The sequence below is a fragment of the Mustela nivalis genome (assembly GCF_964662115.1).
Source record: "Mustela nivalis genome assembly, chromosome: 10".
Lineage (NCBI taxonomy): Eukaryota > Metazoa > Chordata > Mammalia > Carnivora > Mustelidae > Mustela > Mustela nivalis.
The window spans coordinates 9,024,695-9,046,701 of NC_139029.1; the positions used below are offsets into that span (position 1 = coordinate 9,024,695).

Here is a 22,007-nt window from a genome sequence, read left to right on the forward strand (position 1 = left end):
GGCTCCTTGCTCAGCAGGGAGCCTGCTTCTCCCTCTGCCTCTGCCTGCCATTCTGTCTGCCTGTGCTCGCTCTCTCCCCCTCTCTCTCTCTGATAAATAAATAAAATCTTAAAAAAAAAAAAAGAGTCACTTATGGTTTGTCTCCCTCCCAATCCCATCTTGTTTCATGGATTCTTCTCTTACCCACTTAAGCCCCCATGTTGCATCACCACTTCCTCATAACATGGATGGAACTAGAGCGTATCATGCTTAGCGAAATAAGTCAAGCAGAGAAAGACAACTATCATATGATCTCCCACCTATTAGTTATTATTAATAAGAGAACACGTAAATGTTCATCCCCCAAGAGATGTTTGTATGCTCTTCATTCCCTCCTGGTAATATGAGGTAAATTGAGGGCTCTAGTGTAAGTGCAGAGGGACCGCTCCCCCCCCCCCCTTTTTAACTCTCTCGTATTTTCTTTCCTCCCCTGTTGACTTTAAAAAGAAAAATAACCCAATTCTTCTTTTGAAGTTTTAACAGATTTCCGTTGTTTATACAGCAGCTTTTTAAACTCTGCCTATGGTTCTTGCACTTAGTGCAAATCCTCTGCAGAAGTTTCGGACTTCTTTTGAAGGTTAACTCAGTGCCCCACGTCCTAATGACTTTTCAGGACAGACAGCCAAGCCCGTACCCGCCCAGGCGATGGGAGATTGGCTGGGAAGATGCCATCCTTCTCCGGGAAGAAAGGCGTCCTGTCTAATCCCTGGCAGGCAGCGGAGGAGAGAGGATCCTTGCAGACTGATGCCTTCAGGATCTCGCCTGCCAAGAATGAGTGGCATATGAACGAGGCAGCGCCCAGCATTTCTGGGCAGATGCCCAAGTCCTGCTAGGATGGTCCCTATGGCCCTGGAGGAACAGTGCCAAGAATCTGCGTGCTGCCAAATAGCTCCCCACCTCGGGCGCCATTCTCTTGCCAAGCTGTTTCTAGATCGTACTTCTAAACTTCTCCATAAAATTCCCAGAAAAGGAGTTGGAAAAGCTGGAAATTGCACAGAAATGTTTGGATCTTCTCCACGATGCTGTTGAAGTGATTACTGTTGAAAAACTAAAAATCTCAGCTTAGAGAGAATGACAACAGGCCTGCTGCTCATGGTCACATGAGCTATTTACACGGTCAGGTGCACCCGGCCACTGGCTCTCACGGGGCCGTGGGCTCAGGCTTCACTGCCTGTGAGACATGTAGATGGTCACCTGGTCTCCCATGCCCACTTGTTGGCAATGACCGTCTCCCAGACTCAGACCCACAGAGATTCTTAGGGAGCTGAAAGTCGCTTGCTGATGGGACAAGACATAAGAAAGTTTCATTTACCCAAAGCACCCACTGTTCCCTTTGCTGTCCTTGGTGAGGCCTGTGCTCTTAAAAGGGGGTGATGATAGTGGAACAGATTCCTCCCATCAGTCATTCCTTACGCTGCAGAAAATCGATGTTAGAGGGGAAACAGCTTGGAAGCCAATTTGGTGGCAATCACTTGGGACCCAGTGGGGTCGAATGCCTCTCTGCACTATTAGTAGTTTCAGGTTGAGGACAAACGGTGAAAATAGGAAGAAAAAGAAGTGCATTTTGGTGGCATAAGCAACTGAAGGCAATTTTTTAAAAAGTCCTAGGGAAAAATCTTTGTGTTGCAAGGTTACACCTACGCATGGATAATGGTGTGTTTTTGTTTGTTGTCGCTGCACGTTTCGATGTCTCGGCCATTACTGAAATTGTTGGAAATTGTTGCATGCTGTTAAATTTGAGGATGTGAGTGAAAATGTTAAGAGTTAGTGCTTGTGAGGAATGGGGATTTTTTTTTTTTTTGGCCTCAATTTTTGTTCTCTTATTGATATAAAGGTTAAACTTCTGATGAGAAGTCCACGTAAGTGTATTTAACTACTCTAGAAGCGAGATTTTTTTTTTCCTCTTCTTTCCTCCCTTCCTTTTCTCCTCTTTTCCACTTTCACACGTTCTTTCCCCTCCTCTGCCACTTTTTCGGCGTGTGGTTTTTTGGTTTTTGTTTTTGAGATGCCTTAAAATTGGACGGAGGCAGATTTACAGGCTCAGCCCAAGACCCCAGTATGTCCCCATCACAAGGAATTCAAGAAAACGTGGCCTTCAACTGAGAGGTCTAGCTGTGTCTGCTGGAAATCTTTTAAAACCTCCATTTTCAATGGCCCCATATATTCACAGTTAGAAGCATTTAAAATTCCAATAAAATACACAGTCTAAAAGTGTCTTTGCTCTAGCTACCGGGTTGTCCCTAACCGTGAATGTAAATGGATGGAGGGCTTCTTAGCAGTGACTTTGGGAAATATGTCCCCATTATCACACACAACCGGGCAAGTGTTTTCTTTCTAAGGGCCCGTAATGCCTTTTGCAAGATGTATAGCACACGCGCTTTTACCTGCTGTGGTGGGGGCGGGGGCTGCTACTCACAGGACGTGGGGGGAGGTGCCAGATTTGTGTTTTTCTAAGCATCCCTGCCAAGGCGTAAGAGTGAAGGAAGCACTTCAGCTTGAAAGCCCACATTTGCTGTTAGCTCTTTCGGGAGTCGAGGAGCTCATTAAATGATATTTGTCTCAGTGCATTTTCATGGACACTATCACATGAGGCTGTTGGACGTGCCGGAGCTGGAGGACAGCCTTGTACTCATTTAAAACAATAAAATCCCTCCTACGCCCTGGAGCACCTCGATTCGACAACCACGCAAAGTACATTTTCTCAGGGTACTGAACTGTAGGCGTTGCCTCTCTAATGAAGCTTTTAGAAGAGGCCACCCTGGGCTGTGTTTTCTCGCCCTCCGTTAGATGGGCCCACATTTCTTCTCAAGTGCTTGCTAGTTTTCTGGCTAAACTGCCACCATGCAGTTAGGTCCCCGAAAGGAAAGACATGTCTAATTGAGGTCAGTGTGAGCCACAGTTGACAGTAATTATCTCAGAGAGGGAACAGTGAGAAGGGACATCACCTAATGAGGCCAGCACGGATTCCAAGGCTTGGCGCCCACTGTGGTATGACAGTCCCCTGCTGCCAGAGCCATGGAACATTTCTTGGAATGATGGTTCCTAATTTGAAATATCTCGGTGAAAATAACATTGTTGCCTGAGCTGTGATAGTTACTGATTTTGGAATTTTTAATCTAAATTTTGGTTTTATACACACATGTGGTCTTAAGAAATTAGACAGTTCTCTTAAACTTGAGGTGAAAAATACCATCTTCCACTAATGCCTCCTCCCCTTTATAATACTGCTTCCCTAGAAAACCCTTTCAATTTTGAGCTATTTTTCAGTTATGTACCTCCATTTTTCTAATGGAATACATAGCCTGTGGTTTTGTCATTCTTTGGTTTTACATATTGATTTTTTTATCTCCTCCTGTGAAAGGTGAGCGTTTAGTTATTGCATTCTTTGTACCCCTGCACATACATGGGCTATCCTCTCTTAATTCCTCCAGTGTGATAATATCAGAATTTTCATGAAATGACTACTGAGGATTTCTGTTAATATGAGGCTATACATTTTACTAACAACCAAGTCAGGAGTAGACATCTCATCTTGCACATATTTATTTTTTCTGGAGTTTGTAATTGCCTTTTATTTTGCCCCCTATTGTCTACATGCCTATTAACCATTCATTCCCAAACTCTCATCTTTAATTGTAAACCATCTCCAAATTTGTTCAAGCACATCAGGTAAGCTCTCATTTTCAATTTCTTCTTGGCTGTAGGGCTCCTTCATTCTCCTGGTCAACCCGGACTGGTGGCTATCTAGGTTCGTTCCTTAGCTGTTGACCTGGGGTTTCCATTCATTGTCACACTAGGAATTTCTTTGGCCTTTTGCTCTCCGTTTGATCCCATATTTTCTGGAGAGCATGTCTTCATCTCACTTTAGTGGACCGCTTCTGGAACTTCATATGGGAAAGGTACCTGAGATGTACCTTTTCCCGAGAGTCTACACATATGAACATAATATTAATGTCCTTTTTAGTTTCTCTGTTGGTTACTTTCAATCATAATTTTATTGCTTTTTAAAAATCAATTCCAAACCATATCTCTTGTAAGATAAGGTTATTACCCCTACTCTTCCCTTCACAACTTGAACTGTCCTAACTTCTGCTTTACAATGTTCTCTTGACCTTACTTTTACTTTACATTTTTACTTATTTTTTCAGTTTACACCAATAACTTTCCTTTATAATCAGAAATTAACTCTGCTTAGTATATACCTCTCCCCTTTGGAATTATTGTCTTTTTAAAATTTTCTGACTTTATCTTATCTTAAGCTCTTTTTGTTCTTCTCAAAGTATCAGATTCCTTAATTCTCCTTTATTTATGGGTATCTTTCTCCTGAAAACCTCTTTGTCCTGTTCTCCTGCTCTGTTCTTTCTGGGTTACCTGAATGATCCTGACCCTTTAGTACTCTCTGGGGTATAGTCATTATTTCCTGAATTCCATGTATTTTTCTTTCTAAATTTACTCTTCATTTACTAGAAAAATCCATAAATAACTTTTAAAGAAAGAGATGTTTTCTAAACTCTTGCAGGTTCAAAAACATATTCATTTTGTCCTCAGTGTGGTTTGCTAATTTGGGACTGAAATTCGAGGTTGAAATTTTGTTTTTCACAACTTAGAAATTATTGCTCTGTGGTCTTCTGACATTATAGGATGCTGAGAGGGATTTAATACCCATCTTATATTCATTCTTTTTTCTTTTGTAACCTTGAATTTTTTTTCTTCTGGAAGATTTTAGGTAATTTTCATGATCTTCAGTCTTCTTAAATTTCAGAATGATTTGTCTAAGTGAGGGTGTTTTAGGAGGTATAGAATAACATTTGGGAATGCAGATTGTGGATCACGCCTGCCTGAGTTTAAATTCCAGTTGTCCCATTTACTGGCTTGTTCAAGTGTCTTAACCAGTTAATGTCACCATTCTCTTAGATTTAAAATGGAGATGACAATGGTAGCTAAATCTGATATTTATTGGGAGAATTTAATAAGTCACTACATGTGAAACTTTTGGAAATGGTGCCTGGTATATAGTAGGCTCTCAATAGCCCTTAGCTATTATTAATATTTTTGCCATTTATTTAATGGTCTCTTTAAATGGCAGACTTTATGGCCTTTCATTCTGCGATGTAAGCTTGTATTAAATTCGTTGATGATTTTCTTTCTCTCTGCTTTTCCCATCATACCTGTTCTCTTCCTCTATGAGTTCTGGCATATTTTTTCTGCTGCTTATATACTTTTTTCATCTTTCCCTTGTGTTTTTGTTTTATTTGCTGGAAGATACCTTCATTAACATTTAGACTTATATTAATTTTTTCTTGGCAATAACAATTTTAATTTTCAAGAGTTTTTCTTATTCTCTGATTGTCCCATTGGCTTAGTACCCCTTTCTTGTTTTATGATGAAATAGAATCTGGAATCTCTGTTTTGCTGATATGTTATCTTTTATTCCTAAACTATTTGTTCCCCCTAGGGCCATGTTGTTTTGTTTTGTTTCTTGCATGTTTTGGACTGTCTCTCAGTATCAGGAAACTCTTGGTGGTCTGTTCATGCTTAAGAATGAGGAGATGAAAAAGTAGGTGGGGAACTATGTCGGGGAAAGGCTTTGCCTTATGGTGAACAGGTGGGGTCGATCATTATACCAGAGTCCCTCAAATGTCAGAATTTCTATAATTTTGCTTTAGGCTTCCAATATCCACATAAGATTCCCTTATTCTCTTCAGAGAGTTCATTTCATTCTTCTGACAAAGGAGTGTCCCACTTGGTTGCTAGATTGGATTTTGTTTGGGCTTTTATTTTTTGTTTGCTTGGATAAGGCCTAACTGCAGGGTATTCTGTAGTTGGGGGTAGAGGTGGGAGTCAACGCTTCCACACACAGCCATTGGGCTAATCTCCTTATTGCAGGTTTGCCCTCATTCTGTTGGACATGATATTGCCCCGTCCCACATCTGTCCAGAGTTCCACAAGGCTAAGGGCGCCTACATTCACTCAGTTCCGTCTACCTTTCCTAACCATCCTGACTTGGGTCTTCTCGGTGCTACCCTTCCTTGGGCATCCTTCCTCAGTCACCACTATATTATTCAACTTCTACTGTGCAGGAATTTATTGGAGTCTCTAATTTTCTGATCGTCTTTATTCACGACTGTGGATTTCCCTGCCATCATTTTAATGAACAGGGCAGGAAGATAAATAAATATTAGGCTATCCTCTTTAAATACTATGATTTTTTTAAAAAGCCTCATTGAAGGACTAGAATATAGCATGGGATGGAAATATATTGTTTTAAAATATGCACATTTTTGTGTGATGTGCCTTTGAAGCAGCTCAAAGGCCCCAAAGAGGAAAACACACTTCTCTAATGATTGAAATATTATATCCTAAAAACTCCTGGGTTAACTATTTCTCTGTGAATCCAGGAACTGATGATACCAACAGCAGTAGTAGTCATAACATTGGCAACACCATATTTATATTTTTACAGCACTGTATAGTTTCTCAAAGCACTTCCACATGCATTGTGTTGGCTTACAGACATCATGTTCCCTATAAGCATTATTATCTCCACTTTCAGCTAAGGAAAATCACAGAGATGAAGGATTTTCCAAAGGTTACACAATAAGCTCTGTTGACCATTGCAGCTCTACCCTTCTCTTAATGATTTGTATCGTATTAACTACAGTGGGTGGCTCAGCGTAACATTGATGCCAAATAACTTGTGCAACTTCATACAATCTGAAATCTTTACTTCTCAGCTTAGTATCTCAGGGACAATTCAATACTCCTCCATGGTAGAAGTTTTCCAGAAACAATGAGTTGTCTCTGTGTGAACCAAACCTACGCTCTTTCACTTGGCCTACAACAGAGAACCATATACCCTCTGCACTTCCAACTCCATTGTGCTACTGAAATCTATACTTTCAATCTGTGCTTTTGCATTTTCCTCTGAATTATCACCTGAGAAAAAGTTCCTATATCTTCTATGTTCGTTTGTGTGTTAATACAATAGAGCCTGTGAAAGACGGTATCAAGTACTAGGCCAGCACTAACTTATTATTGGAATCCGTGCCTGGAGAGAGATAATTCCACATTGCCATTGCTGATTCTCAAACCACTGAAATTCGACAATAGGCTTTGACCTCACTTGGAGATTGCTAAGGAGATCCCTTCAAATGTTGACATGCTTATATTCTTTCTATTAATTATTGACATTGGTTGCATTTTCATTTTTAATACAATCCCTAAATAGTTGTAATCTTATTGTATAGCAAAACAATTCAATGTGGAAAAGTAAAAAAAAAAAAAAAAAAAAAAAAAGATACAGATCAGAAGAAAATGAGACACAGGTAATAACATCAGGTAAAGACAAACCCTTAACTTTTAGATAGATAGGATGAGAGAGCAAGAGAGAGACTCAATTATATCCAATTATACTTCTATTACAAAACCATGTACAGGTGGTCTCCATTTTAACTATATATTGAGGTCACATGGTTCATACTGTTTTGAAATACTTCCCCATGACATACAGTCATCTATAACATCATTTACAATGGCATCACAGAATTTCATCTTCATTTATTATTTCTATCTCCTATTATAAAGGAAAAAATACAAAGAAAGCAGTGTGGGAGATCAAGGTAAAATCATTTTGATGGGCTCACCAAGAGTCTCAAAAAGACACCAAGCTAGTAGTTGTGAACCATGCGTTAATTTTTTTCAGGATACAGCTACATGATTTAGTGCTCTAGAAAGGTCATCTCTTAGCTTTTTTCCCTGTTAGAGTTCTTTATCCAAAAGTAAGCGATAATGTCATGCCCTGGAAACTGAAAATGATCAGTTTGGTATCTTCACGTCTGCCTGTCAGGAACTGGCTATACCTTCCCATACCAGTCTTCATAGCGAGTTAAATAATTAATTGAACTACCACTTATTGAGTCTGGAGCTTTTGTGCTAGGCATTCTGCATATGGAGAAAACAAAACATGAGTCTTCTCATCAGGGAGCTTCCAGTCTAGTGAGCAAGTCAACAGTGATTTCTGTCCCAAACTCTTGGCACACAGAGAAAGTAATTCTACCTTTGTAGTATATTAGGACAGATAGACAAGGGAAGCTGTGTTGATCACCTGGGCCTTCAGCCAGTGTGAGGGCTGAAAGCTGAGTACCTCATCACACCTCTAATCCATTCCCACCACACTGACTGCCCCAGTGTCTCTGTTGATGAGCTCTCTAACGGTGAGCTGTCTTTTTGGGTGGCAAGAAGGAATTCTTGATATGGGACAAACCTTCCATGGTCAGTTGTGGAAAGAGAACAAAGTGAAATTATAATAAAATCCTGAAGAAGGAGAATTTTGATTTGTTTCCTGCTTTTGTCTATGTCTTTGTTTTAAGCCAATTAATAAGGTTTTTTGCCTTAAAGCTCTTGGTAAGTTGAAAGTAAGTGAATTTGTGAGCTTGTTCAGGGGCTCATATTTATTTTATCCTTCCATTCCTATGGAGGATTTATGCCTAAATTATTCCCGGTGGATGGGTGATTATTCGATCGCTACCATTTCTTGAAGGTGCATGTTTTTTTTTTGTTTGTTTTTTTTTTGGGGGGGTATGAGTTCTTTGGGGAAGATTGTATTTGATGACAAATAAAAGGCTACCTCTTTCCCCAGTTCTATCGGTGGAAATAATTTCTCACTGATAAGAGGACTTATCTTTGTGGCTTGGTGGAATCTTGGTGGTTGTATTATGACTTGTCCTTCAGGCACATGACTAGTGAAGCCATTTCCCTGGTGGGCAAAACCTTCCTTCTTTACTCTGGAAGGAAATCAAGATAACATTGGCAGAATCAACTGCTTCTTACACATTAGTTTTTAAAAGTACAGTTGTGTAGAGGATGGGGTCTTGTCAAGTTAATGGAGCAAAATCAAAGTTGTCAACTACAATAGCATTCGCATCTTCACCATCTTAGTTATCTACTGCTGTATGAAGAATTACACCCAAACAGCAAATTTTATTATCTCACAGTGTGTGTGGGATAGGAATTCTGGAGGAACTTACCTGGTGGTTCTGGATTACTGCCTCTCCAGTATTGGGTGGTTTGACTGGAGTCATTGGATGCTTGACTGGAGCTCCTTCCAAGATGGCACATTCATGTGCCAGTCAGGTTTGTGCTAGCTTTTGATAGGAGGCCTTGGTTCTTTACCACATGGGCCTTTCAAGGGTTACTTTGATCTCATAACAGGGCAGCTGACTTCCTACAGAGTGAGTGATCAGAGAGAGAAAACAAGATGGAAGCCATAGTGAATTTATGACCTAGTCGGGAAGTCAAACTCCAACATTTCTGCAATACCCTGTTGGTCACACAGGTCAACCCTCTTCAGTGTGGGATAAGACCACATAAGGATGTGAATACCAGGATCCTATTTTAGAGGCTGGCTCTTAGTCTCTACCTTCTGCCCCTAATGAACAATATGCAAAATATACTCCCTTCTTCCAAAGATGTTCCCCCAAATATCATCTCATTAACATCAGCGCCAAGTCTGGAATCTTGTCAGTCAAATTGGGTGCAGGTATAATTCCTTAAGTGCAGTTTTGTTAATAACATTCTTCTGAATCTGAAGACCTGTGAACTAAAGAGGCAGGGCATCTTCGTCATGCGTGGACAGTGGCAGGACAAGTGCAGAACGATTGCTGTAGATACTCCCATTCATAAAGGAGGAAATGTGAAGCATGCAGGAGCCAATGGGCCATAACAATTCTAAAACCCAGCAGGCACAGGTTGATAGTTTCTTAACCAGACTTGGCTTTTGGTTCTGCCATCCAAGATCTTGGCTCTACCCTCTGAGTCATTGTTCCTTTTACATGAAAGATAGCTCTTGTGTCCATCTTCACAGTTTTCTCAGTCTGCATTTTGTGGTAGAACTCAGGATTCATAGACTTTCCTTCCTCTTTTGCACTGTCTCTTTCCCTTACAGTCCAAGCTGATAGTGTATCTGCCAATACTATTCTCTTAAAAATGTTGTGAGTCTACTGTGAAGGTCACTGGAGTTTATTCCATTAGGCAAAGCCACATGGCAAATGTCTTTGAGATAAACCCTTCTCTGATTTGGGTTTTTAGCTAACACTGCCGAGGGACAGCCTTAACCTGCTTAGGAGACCTGTTTGACTGAATGGTTTTTTGAGGCATCACCTTAGATATTTCTAAGATCTGAACAAAGGATTTTATAGCCACACCCTTGGCTTTATGTGTGTATGTGTGTACCATGTTTTCCCAAGAGAACTTGCTCTTTGCCTAGGAACCATTTCTTAATTTTCAGCCCTGTTTGCAAGAAGCTAGAGAGAATGGAGTTTCCAAGACCAGTAAGTCCTGTTTTTTTTTTTTTTTTTTAAATGATCCTTCTTTAGCTTATCTCTCTTTTCTTGCTTTTTATGATTAGAAGCAAGAAGAAATCAAACAACACCTCCAACACTCTGGCTGCGAATCTCCTTTGCTAGATCATCCAGCTCATTAGATACATTTTCTCCTTTCTACATCACTGCAGGCAACAGGGCCATTACACCACAGGCACCTGCCATTACATAGCAAGGATCTCATTCCTCCACTTTCCGATAGCATTTTTCTGTTCCCTTTATGCCCTTGCCAACACTGCCTCCCTGAAGGCTCACGGGACTCTGCTAACAGTCTCTTTGAGGCACATCAGGGTTTCATTAATATTCTCCGAAGTTCTTTCAGCTCCTGCCCACTGGGTGCTTTGAAAGCCACACCCATATTTTGAGCATTTCGTTGTTGGTACCTAGGTACGAAAATTTGTGTCTGTCATCCGTGGCCACTTAACCAATTACCCCAAAGTTGAGTGGCTTAAGAACAATTCTAAACTGTTAGTGTGTAACAGGTTATGTGATTTGGGGAATCAGGAGTGGCTTAGCTGTGATGCTGGCCTAAGTTGCTCGGGAGGTTGCCCTCAGGAGTCAGCTGGGTGCAGGCACTCAAGGCCTAGACTGTGGCAGGAGAATCTGTTTCCAAGTTGCCATACTCATGCGGCCGGTCAGTTTAGCTGGCTATTGGCAGGGAACCTCAGTTCTTGGCCATGCGGCTTGCTTGTGTATTCTCCTGACAAGGCGGCTGATGTCCCTCGGAGTAAGTGATCTGAGAGAGAACACGCAATGCCTTTTTTTGGATCTAGCTTCGGAAGTGACATGCCAGTCATTTCTGCCGTCCCCCGCTGGTTCTACAGATGAGCCTCATGCGGTGTGAAAGCGGACTACCCACGGCTGTGACGACCAGGGACGCAAGAACCATCAGGAGTTGTCTTAGAGTCTGGCTGTCGCATTCACCTTTCGGTGCCATCGGATAGTAGTAACGGTGAAATTTCAGTTTCCTGGAACCCATACATTAGCAATCACTTCCTAGAAACACTGAGGAGTTGAGATGAACTAGGGATCCAGATGCAATCACTCTCAACTCTTGTTACCTGTTGTTTTTTTTATTATTTTTAATTTTTATCTTTGGATGTCTAAATAACATGTCTGTAATGCTTCTTTGATTTTTCATTTTTAATTATCTATTGATGACAACAAGGAAAACGAGCATTACATTCTTCCCTAATCCCCCTCCCCAACCTCATCCGCACATCCATATGTAGTTTTGATTAGTTTAATGCTCACTGTCTATAACGACCGTGTAAGTACAAGTGAATGGCAGTCAGGTAGTATATTATGATTCCTACCACTCTCTTAAACTTATTTTTATATCGTACCTTAAAGTGAATAATTTCATTTTTTTCTTGTTTCATTTTCTTTGATTCTAACAATAATTAATCTCCAAACTCTTCCCCTTGTTTAAATTCTTCTTAATAATTTCAAACACACTAGATATTTCATCAATCCCAACCTATAGTCTGACTGCAACTTCATGAGAGACCCCAAGCCTGGACCATCCAACGGAGTCGCTCCTGCATTTCTGACCCTCAGAAAGCATGTCAGCTAGTAAACGTTTCCTGGCTTATCCTGCGAAGGTTAGGATTAATTTGTTAGGAGGCAATAGATAATACAAGAAGTGTTGTTTTCTCTTCTCCCTTTTTTTTTTTCCTCTTTGATGCCTTGTAGGATCATCTCTCTGCTTCTGATGTCTGAGACTTCATGATCATATGCCGTCTGTGGATATTAGTGGGGAGTTGACGAAGTCTCCCTCTCGCTGCATAATCTGTCTCCTCCACTTTCCTTCCTTCTCTCTTCCTCCCTCCCTTTGTCTTTCTTCTCTCTCTCTCTCTTTTTATCTCTTTCTCCCCCTTCCTCCTTTCTTTTCCCTTTCTGTATTATTTTCTTTCTTCCTTTCTCTTTGAAGGCTTTCCTCCTAGTCTGGTGGTCCTTTGCTGCCTTCTCTTTTTTCAGAGCTAGATGGAGCAGGTCCTCAGAGGTCCTGAGCACGTAGGGGTGGCTTGTTGACTGTGGGCCTCGTCGTAAGGTAACCTGGCTGAGCTGTTTCATCAGAGAATCTGTGTTAGTATCTCCAGCTCTTATCTCTTGGGCTGGTTTGTTCCCCAGAAGGACTGTCAGTGTTCGTACCTTGGGCATAATCATCCTGCCTGTTCTTGGCCTGCACTGAAACCCGGATTTGACCACTTACTCATTGTGTGATCTTGGTAAAGTAACTGAACCTCTCTGAGTCTCAGTGTCCTCATATGTGAAGGGGGGGATGTTAGTAGAATCTGCCTCCATCTAACAGTAGCATTGTTGTAAGGATTAAATGAGTTGATGTACATAAAGTACTTAGAACAGTTCTCGCCACAAAATAAACACCAAACAGGTGTTCGATGGGACCTTCCTCTTCCTTGCCATCCTTATCGTCCGTAGAGCTGGGTTAGGGAAGCAGCTGGGGATCTCAGCATTGACTAAATCAACCAACTTCCCTTAATTTTCAGTGAATCATCCCTACCTTCACCTGCCTTGTGTCTCCCTATCCAGAGGCTCACTGTGTTCTCCTTTTCACAGAATGAGTCTCCAGTTCAGCCTGAGTGGGTGAGGGGCAGTCTCCTCGCTGTGAAGACATAGGAAGGAATGTAGACCTGGGGTTAGCCGTCCTGTTCTCAGCCCTGACTTCTCTGTAACTCCCACAGTGTCTGATGTTCTCAACCTGGGTGCATCTAACCTCTTCCTCGCCTGGCTTTGGCTTCGGATTTTTTGGGTCCGCTTGTACGTCTGCTTCAAGCTTCTAAAATTTTCCTTTTATAACTTTTTCTTATTTTCCTTCATCATCTGGATTTGTTCACGTGTTTTTTTAAAGAGTACATTTACTGTCCTTTTGACTGGGTGTTGGGAGAGCAAGGATGCAAAATCATGGGTCCCTCGCTCGGCCTCTCACTGGAAGTCTGAAATGGGCTTATTTAAGAAATATTTTCAAAAGCAATAAAAATTAAGTGAGCTTCTTGCTCATTTTGGATTTTGGGGCACTGTGGAAGGGAGCAGATGCATGAGCGAACCATAATGGTAGGTAGGATGTTCATGTCTGTATTTGTAGGCCTGGACACGTCTGCTTTACCCATTGTCACAGAACTCCTTGTACTTGGAATTAGTCACTGTCTGTCTCTTGTTACATTGTAACTCCTAGAGGGCAGATGTCTTTATTGTATTCATTGTTATCTGATTTGGAGTTTCAAAAACATCAACAACTGTAGGTATTATCATTGCTCTCATCGTAGCAGAAGTACCAGTCATGATGAAAACACAACTAAGTTCACACAGTATCTGCTGCTGGCTGGGCCCTATTTTAAGCTCTTTGTGGACAGTGATCTGTGTATTACTTGCAGTGACTTTGAAGGAGGGAATATTATAATCTCCAGTCCACAGATGAGGAAATTGAGGCTCAGAGACTCTTGCTAACTTGCCCAAGGCCTGTAGTTAGTCAGTGGGAGAGGCATGATTTGAAACTCCAGAGCCTGACTTCTAACCACAGTGCCATTCTGTTTGTTGACTGAATAACTAAATGTAGAGTCCTTCAGACAGAACAGATTTATCTGGGGAAAAAATATGACTCCAGACGAACTGGTTGCTTCATCCCTTTCATAAATCTGTGGGCTACCCTTTGCTAAAAGCAGAATTTATTTGAGAAATGAAGTGATTTCCGGCTGTATTTTAGAATACAGGTGAGGATATAGTAAAATGAAATGCATTGAACATATTAATAGACCAAAAGTAATTAAATAGCCTAAGTGGTAATTAAAAAGATTTCCTTTGATAAAGCTTTGTTACTAGCCGAGAATTAACATCAGAGGAGACAGTGGGTCCGTGTGGGACACCTTCTATTTGGGGTAGGGGTAGCCCCACAGACTGCTGTTTCCTTTTTCTTCAGAATGGTTACGAAATTGTTTTGAATCCTGCCACCCCAATCTCAGACCTAGCCCTATCCTATGCAGTCAGCGTGACCCATAGAGAGACTTGACAGTTCTTACAGGTGAAATTGGTTCTTGCGGTCCCTGAAACGTGGCCCAGGGCTCTGTGCCCTGCAGCAAGAATAAATATTTGTTGATTTGTTGGATCATTGCTGGGTTGACCTCTGTTTGGCTCTTACTGAGGCTGTTCCTTTAAAGTAAAATGATTTATGGGAATAAGACGTGTGTCAAAGAACGCAAGGGACATTTGTGCCATCAGATGGATGTAGACAGAAGCAGATTTTCCTCTGCCCGACTCTGCCTTCCAGGGGTCCAGGATTCCCCCTTTAAACAAAGGAGGGAGACTCAGTATCGGGACTGTTTCACTTAGGAGGACCCTTGTTTTGAGTTTTTGGAAGTGACTCTGGCTGAAATGAAATATTGAGAGGGAACACTGCAGATTCCTTTCCCCCGGTGTTGGTCTTCCTGTGAGATGATTCAGGTGAAGTGTGAGTCTATGTCAAATTGTGGCAAAGGGATCATAGTTTTTCCTTGTTATAATTTTGTCTTGATGATATTGTTGCCATTTTTTAATTTGTCCCTGAACAGCGAGGACCAGGAATCATGTGTCATGTTTACACGGCAAGTTTTGTACATTCCTGACAGCCTTGGAATGTGTCTTTCAGTTTTAAAACATTCCATCACTCTGGGACACTGCGGGGCTCATGTTTCTTGACAGATTCCCCACCCGCGTTGTCGTGCTGGGCTTAGGTCAGATACAGCACGGGAAGGGGGTCCTTCCCCCTGGAAAGCCAGTTTCTAATTAATTCCATCCTACCCCAGCCCCTGTCCCAGTGCCCACCCCAGCCCCCATCCCAGCCCCTACCCCAGTGCTCAACCCAGCGCCCACCCTGTGCCCACCGCAGCGCCATGTCCCCCCATTAAAAGCAGAATCACAAGGACCTATTTAACATGTGGTTTGCTTCTCCAGGTCCTCTCTCTTTGCCTTGGCACAGACTATTGGCAGGAAGCCTCTGGCCCATGGCTGCCCAGGTCTCTGGAACGTTCTCAGCTGCGTTTGCATGCGGATTGTATCCTCGAGCTCCACAATGCTGCATCTGGCCTTGCACAATAAAATGTCAGCAGCCCCTTCATGTCAGCTGTTGAAGTTGTGTTACCTCCCAAAGCAAAGGAAGCTGCCCAGGGTGCTTTCTCCTGGGATTATTTCTGAAAAGAACAGAACAGTCCCTCACACCCTCGGACTCAGAGTGGTCTCTCTTGTCTTCCTTCCAGGAGCTGCCCGGAATCTTAGGTTTGACCGCCTTGTTCATGGCTCAGCATAGGGGAAGGTGGTGGCAGCGCTGTGCATGTGGGCGGGCAGAGTTGGTGCTGCTGAGAGTAGAGTCAGGTGCTGTGGCCTGAGGTCTTCATGGACGGTGACCGCTGTCTCATGTTAGGCTGCCCAGCCCCTTCTAGCAGATGCTCTCACGGTGATTCCAAGAGCTGCCATCAGGCTGGGCTGTGGGTAAGGCCAGGAAGGTGATACTTAGCACCCCAAAGTAAAACAATGAATCAGGTACACCTCGCTTCATAATTTGAAGCCAGGTCTTCTGACTGACGGTTCACATGCTGGTCCAGGGCCTTGGAAATTGGGCAAAACTGGATCTGAACGCCAGTGCCCCCTTGGTTGCCTTTGTGACCTTGGGCAAGTCACATCTCTGTCCTCAGGTTCCTCATCTGCAAACTACAGGTCATCGGACCCTCATTGGGTTTTTGTAAGAATTTTAACAAAACACAAAGTAAGCGTGGCTCCTGGACCACAGCAGGTGTACAGGGAAGGAGGACTCTCGTGGCTTTACTTACAACCGGAGCTAAGTGCTGTTAGAAGTGTTACTGTGAGTGAGAAAAGTTATTACTGTAGAGTGTCTGGTGAATCAGTTCATACCACCTTTGAATTGCAACAGAGTTAAACTTTCTGAGTCTTCTCCAGCACGTTGGTCATACTCACTTAGGCACAATTAATATGCTAAGGGCATGTTATCTATGATTGAAAGCAGATACTTTGGCTTTATTCACTTATGTTTGATGTATTTCCAGTTTTACATACTTGAACATTCTTGCTTTTTCAGTTTCTATCATTTAGACCTTAAAGAAGGGTATTGTATGGACATAGCAACATGTGAAGGAAAGTTGCAGATTCTGCATGAAACATGGAAGGTAGCAGAGCTCACTCTATGGTGTGGGGCATGGTGATGACGGGCCATGACTCAAAGTTACAACCTCCCAGATTCTCAGGCTCTGCCATCAAAATGCGGCTAATGGAGAACAAAAGAGTCGGCCCCTGCCCCCAACCGAAGGACAGGACTGGAAACTTCCTTGAGATCTTGTGTTTTGTCTTAAAATTACACATGAATGTTACACTCTATTCGACATTTCATCCCTGTTTATTTTATCCTAGAAAGAATGATCAGCCTCCGTCAGTCCTCCCAACCCCTAAAAGGGTCCTGGGAGAGAGCGCAAGCCATGTGCCTCCCAGTACGGGGGACCAATAGTCTGATCTGAAAAGTGGGGCTAAGCTGTTGCTCTATGTACAAGGGAGGAATCAGAAACACTTGGAGAATGGACCGTAGTACAATAAGGGAGGGAAAGAGAGCCAGGTGGGGAACGCAAGGTCTTGGGGTGCGGATCTGGGCTGGAATTAGTGCATGGAAGGAATCCGGCAGCCAAATCCATGAACCACAAAACCTGCCTTCAGATGCCTGTCAGCTCTGAACTGTACCGAGCCATCCAACGAGGACGGCCTCTCGGCTTCTTTTGAGGGAAGTCACTGGTTTCGGGAGTGAAGTTGGCCTCCCGCCGAGGGCGAGCACGTTCCGGAAGGACCACAGTTAGGACCACAGTTAGGGTATTCAATCTTCCGTCCCCGCGAGGGTGACGCGTCCTTGGCTCCGCTGCTTCCTCCTCGAGCCAGAGGCCATTCAGTCGCTGCTGTCTTTACCTGGACAATGACATTCAAATGAAAATCCGAGCGTCGTGCCCAGGCAAGTCTTCTGGCTACATGATTTTGTCATAATCCATTTCTCACAGAGCGACTTTATTGTGATTTATTCCCTCGCAGCTTCTATTAGGGGAAGTGGAGTGGCCTTGGTTACTGCGCATAAAGGGAAGGGAAGTGCTTCTTGAACAATGCGGGGACAGATCCCGGCTGGCTGTGTGTGATGGAGAGTTCTTTTGCTCCAGGTGGAGTTCTGGGGCCCTGGGACGGAGGCTCGCCTGTGAAAGCACCTATTATCTTTGTGCAAATTGATACTTGTCTGCCGTTTGCTTGCCTGAGAGTGCTCTGGGCCACGGTCCAGGGGAGGTCGCCTTTTGTGCTGATGCCGAAGGAAATGGGTAGGATTGGCAGGCGTTTCTCGCATGCGGAGGGTGTCAGTTACAGGCCACAGGACTGTGTTGCTCCAATACGAAACTCTTGGGATCCTAGGGCCACGCTTCTTAGACTTCGGGTAGCGATAGATCGTGGTAGCCTTTGACCCAGCTAGATGTGTCTGTTGAGCTCAGTGGGGAAAACCACAGGGCCGTGGAGCCTTTCACGGGATGTGGTTTTGTGGCCGTGGCCAAGTTGCTAAAACTACGGGGCCTCGATTTCCCTAATAGAAGGATGGAGCCAGTACAGAAGTGTGGGTTATGTGGGATGAACCATGATACATGCAGAAGCAATGGGCATCTTCCGGCTGCCTTCCTCGGAGCAAGGCACGGGAAACGTCAACCTAGGGAAATATCCTAGCTCCTGCGTGGTTGGGAAGCCTTGGGAAATAAAAGCCAATGGGTGTGAGTGGTATACAAGGAGCTTCAGATGTGGGACTTGTGCTAAGTAGGTGCTCTTGGTACGGAAAGCAGCGGAAGCTAGCTCGAGGAAGAGGAGGGGACTTGTCGTGCAGGGCTGAGGGCAGGAGGCTGCTTGGTCCCCGATGGACGTGGGTCCTGACCGTTTTATTCTCCCGCTTTTCTCTCCCTGCCCCTCTAGCCGCCTTTGCCCCTTCCGGACTGCACACCAGACTGTGGCTGTCCCGCCAAGCAGCGCTTCCATGCTGGAGCTCTCAGCCTCTGCTCGCGACGCTGGACAGTCGTCTGGGAGAGGAATGGAAAGGGTGTCCTGGTGGACGGGCCAATGCGGGGCTGTGGGAGCGGGCGGGGGTAGATTCCCAGCGAGGAGAAGTGAGCTCTGACAGCTGCCCTCTGCAGCAGGACAGGCTCCGAGGGGCGCGTGAGGGCAAGGTCGGCTCCAGGCTCCGGGGAATTCGGCAGTGGCCGCGCACCACTTGGGGTGATGGTCGCTGAGTACGCTCCCTGAGCACTAACCCTAGGCCAGGCATGGTTCTAAGACCGTGTTTGCATTCATGACTTTTGGCAGCCTTACTCTGAAGCAGACGTGGCTTCATCTCCTTGTGCGCTGTGAGACCAGAGATGCCCAGAGAAGTGAGGTCACCTCCCCAGGTGTGCACAGCCAGTAACAGATAGAGGCCGATGGAACTCAGGGTAGCAGACACCACAGCCCACACCTCTGAAAAGACATGCCCCTTCCACGGGAAGCAGGCTGAACCTCCCCTGAGCTTCTCCCTGGCCATGGGTTGGAGTCATGTTTATCTTCCAAGGTGTGGCCGGAAGCACACCTCCCCTCTGGGACGCGCCCCAGCACCCCCCACTGACCTGTAGTCCCATCAGCTCTCAACCCTGTGGGCTCCATCAGAGCCTGATTCTGTCACCTCCTTGCCAGGGTTCTTCCACATCACCGTACACATTGTCCCCACCCTCGCCATGGCCTGTGTTGTCACTACTTCTGTGACACCCCAGTGCATCTAAATCCACGTGCATTTCCCAGCACCCACAATGTAAGCCCGGGCCTCTTGCAGATGGGCCATGTAAAGAACTTGGCTGTAGATTCATTATCGTCACGGAGAATCCTTGGTCCCAAAGTCTTATTTTGTCGCTTCCTTTTGAACCTGACCTGTTACATAATAGATGACTTTTCCGGCGGTGCCGAGGTAACCAACGGGGGATCCTGTCTGTGTTTCTCTGTTAGACAGACTCCAGGTGTGGGGTCGACACTGTTGTCCTTCCGTGTTCCAGTATCAGGTCTTGTTTTATTTATTTATTTATTTTTAGGTCTGTGATCTCAAGTTGGGTGTCCAACTTTTTAAAAAAATTACGCTAAAATGTACCTAACCTAAGAGTTACCGTTGTGAAGGCATAGTTCAGTGGAATGCATTCCCAATGTTACGTAACCCTCACCTCACCATGACCGAGGACCAGAATATTTTCATCGCCACGAAAGAAAACCCCATCACTCCTGCCTCCATCCCCCGAGTCCCTGGCAGCTGCTAACTGGCTTTCTCGTCTCCAGATTTGCCTGTTGTAGGCATTTCATATAAACGTCATCATTCAAGGAGTAGCTTTTTGTGGCTTCATTCACTGAGTCTGGGTGTTAAGGTTCATCCATGTTATAGTGTGTATGACACGTGTAGCCTGTGTGAGCATGAACTTCATTCCTTTTATGGACGAGTAATATTCCATTGTGTGCACGGATGCCGTGTTTTGTGTATCCGCTCCTCGGTTGATGGGCACGTGGGTCATTTTCCCCTTCGGCTGCTACGAACGTTTGTGGGCAAGTGTTTGCTTGGACGCCGGTTTTCAGTTCTTGTGGCTGGTTATCTAAGAGTAGAGTTGCTGGTTCACGTGGAAACCTCCCCCCCCTTTTTTTTTTTAATTTAAGATTTTATTTTTTTATTTACGAGAGAGAGCAGAGGGAGCATGAGAATGAGAAGCAGACTCCCCGCGGAGCGGGGAGCCCGACACGGGGCTCAATCCCAGGACCCTGGGAACACGACCTGAGCCGAAGGCCGACACTTACCCCACTGAGCCACCCAGGCGCCCCGGAAATTCTGTAGCTTACTGAGATTCTTTAGCTTTCCGAGTTTAACTTATAGAGAAACCGCCAGCCTGTTTTCCACAGCGGCTGTACCATTTTACATTCCCAGCGGCGACATACGAGGGTTTCAATCCCACATCCTCACCTCCAGCATCAACTTTTGACTTGCAGAATGAGTTTTATTATAACAAAGGGGGGAAAAATACCTGAATTATTTAGGCTTCATTTATTTAATGAGACCATATTAAAGCAAGAGCTGGAAACGTGTGAGCATTTTAATGCAAAATATATCACAGAATTTGAGACACACGAAAAGCAAAGGTTGTTTAACATGTAGGGATAAATTTGATCATTAGTTCCTATCTATGGGCCATATAAATGACAAGATCATAAAATCCATGGAGCTTCTGGTGGCGAGGCTGTGCCCCATGATGTGATTCATTTGGTATATTTTTTTTCTATAAAAATGTACAATGGCCCGTCTCAGTGACATCTGGGCTCGTCTGCATAAAATGAGTGTTTAGGGTCATATTATTATTATTTCATGTTCGGTACTTCATCTCATCCATAAAAATAGAGGCACAGTATGGTAAGTTGTTATTCCTCTTCTGAAAACATTAAGAAATTTTATGTGTACCTTCTATTTTTGCTAATGACACAAAATGTGGAAACTTGTATTTTTTTTCTTCCACCAGCCCGTGAATGTGCCATCCTTATCTGAAACCTAAATAAATACTCATTAATGTACGGTGAAATTCAAATGAGCACTTTATATAAATAAGCCTGCTATAGAAATACGTGTTTCTTCAAATTTGTAGACCAGAATAACGTGCAATAAATTTAACATCGTTTCACATTCCAAGCCACCGACCAAGTAAACTGGTTTTATGACTCAAATTTCTTAACCTCAGGTAGAGTAAGAAAGCATATATATGGCTCTTCATTCCATAATGCATTGTACATCTTAAGAACAGTATTATCTGGTTGAGATTTTTATATGCCAAGTGGAGCAGAGTGTACCTAATGTCTGATTCTAGAGTATTATGTTGGGGTGGCAGAGAGGACAGAAGGAATGTGGTGAGGTTGCTTTTCCTTTCACTTCTTTTTTTTTTTACATTTTTTGGATAAATATTTCTTTGTTCAAGCACTACTATGTGCTAGATGCTGGGTGTCTAGTGATGAATTGAGTGGACACTGTTGCTGGCCTCTGGGAACCTATGCTTCGTGAAGGTCTTATGGTTATCTATTGTTGCATAATGAACCATCCCCCACACTGAATGGCCGAAGTCAGTGCCTTACCGTGCTCACAGTTGTGTGGGCCAGGAATCGGGATATGGTGTAGAGGAGTGGTTCAGCCCTGCTCCAGGGTGGTGGGGGCCATAGCTTGGGTGACCAGAATGGCAGAGGTGGCCAGGGCTGTGAGTCTAAAGCATCAGTTATGGTGGATGGCTAGATTCCTTGGTACTTCTCTTTGTTGCCTCTTCTAGGACTGGAATATTCAAGGTGGCTTCTTTATTCAGAGATCCGGAGCCCGGTCTGGCTAGCTGCTTGGAAGAGCTCAGGCTGGTCAGGCCTCTCTTTCTTTCTCCAGGTAGTCTCCATGTGTGTGGGCTTCCTTCACATATGCTCGTGTACCGGTGGGCAGACTTCTCACACGGCAGATAGCTTCTCCCAGAGCACGTGCTCCAAAATCATAGGCAGGAG

General features: G+C 43.9%; 1 protein-coding gene across 2 annotated transcripts in view; it reads left to right on the top strand.

Moving 5' to 3' along the window:
* KAZN (kazrin, periplakin interacting protein) overlaps positions 1-22,007 on the top strand; it is a 1,028,312-nt gene that overhangs the window by 208,024 nt on the left and 798,281 nt on the right. The window lies entirely within an intron of this gene.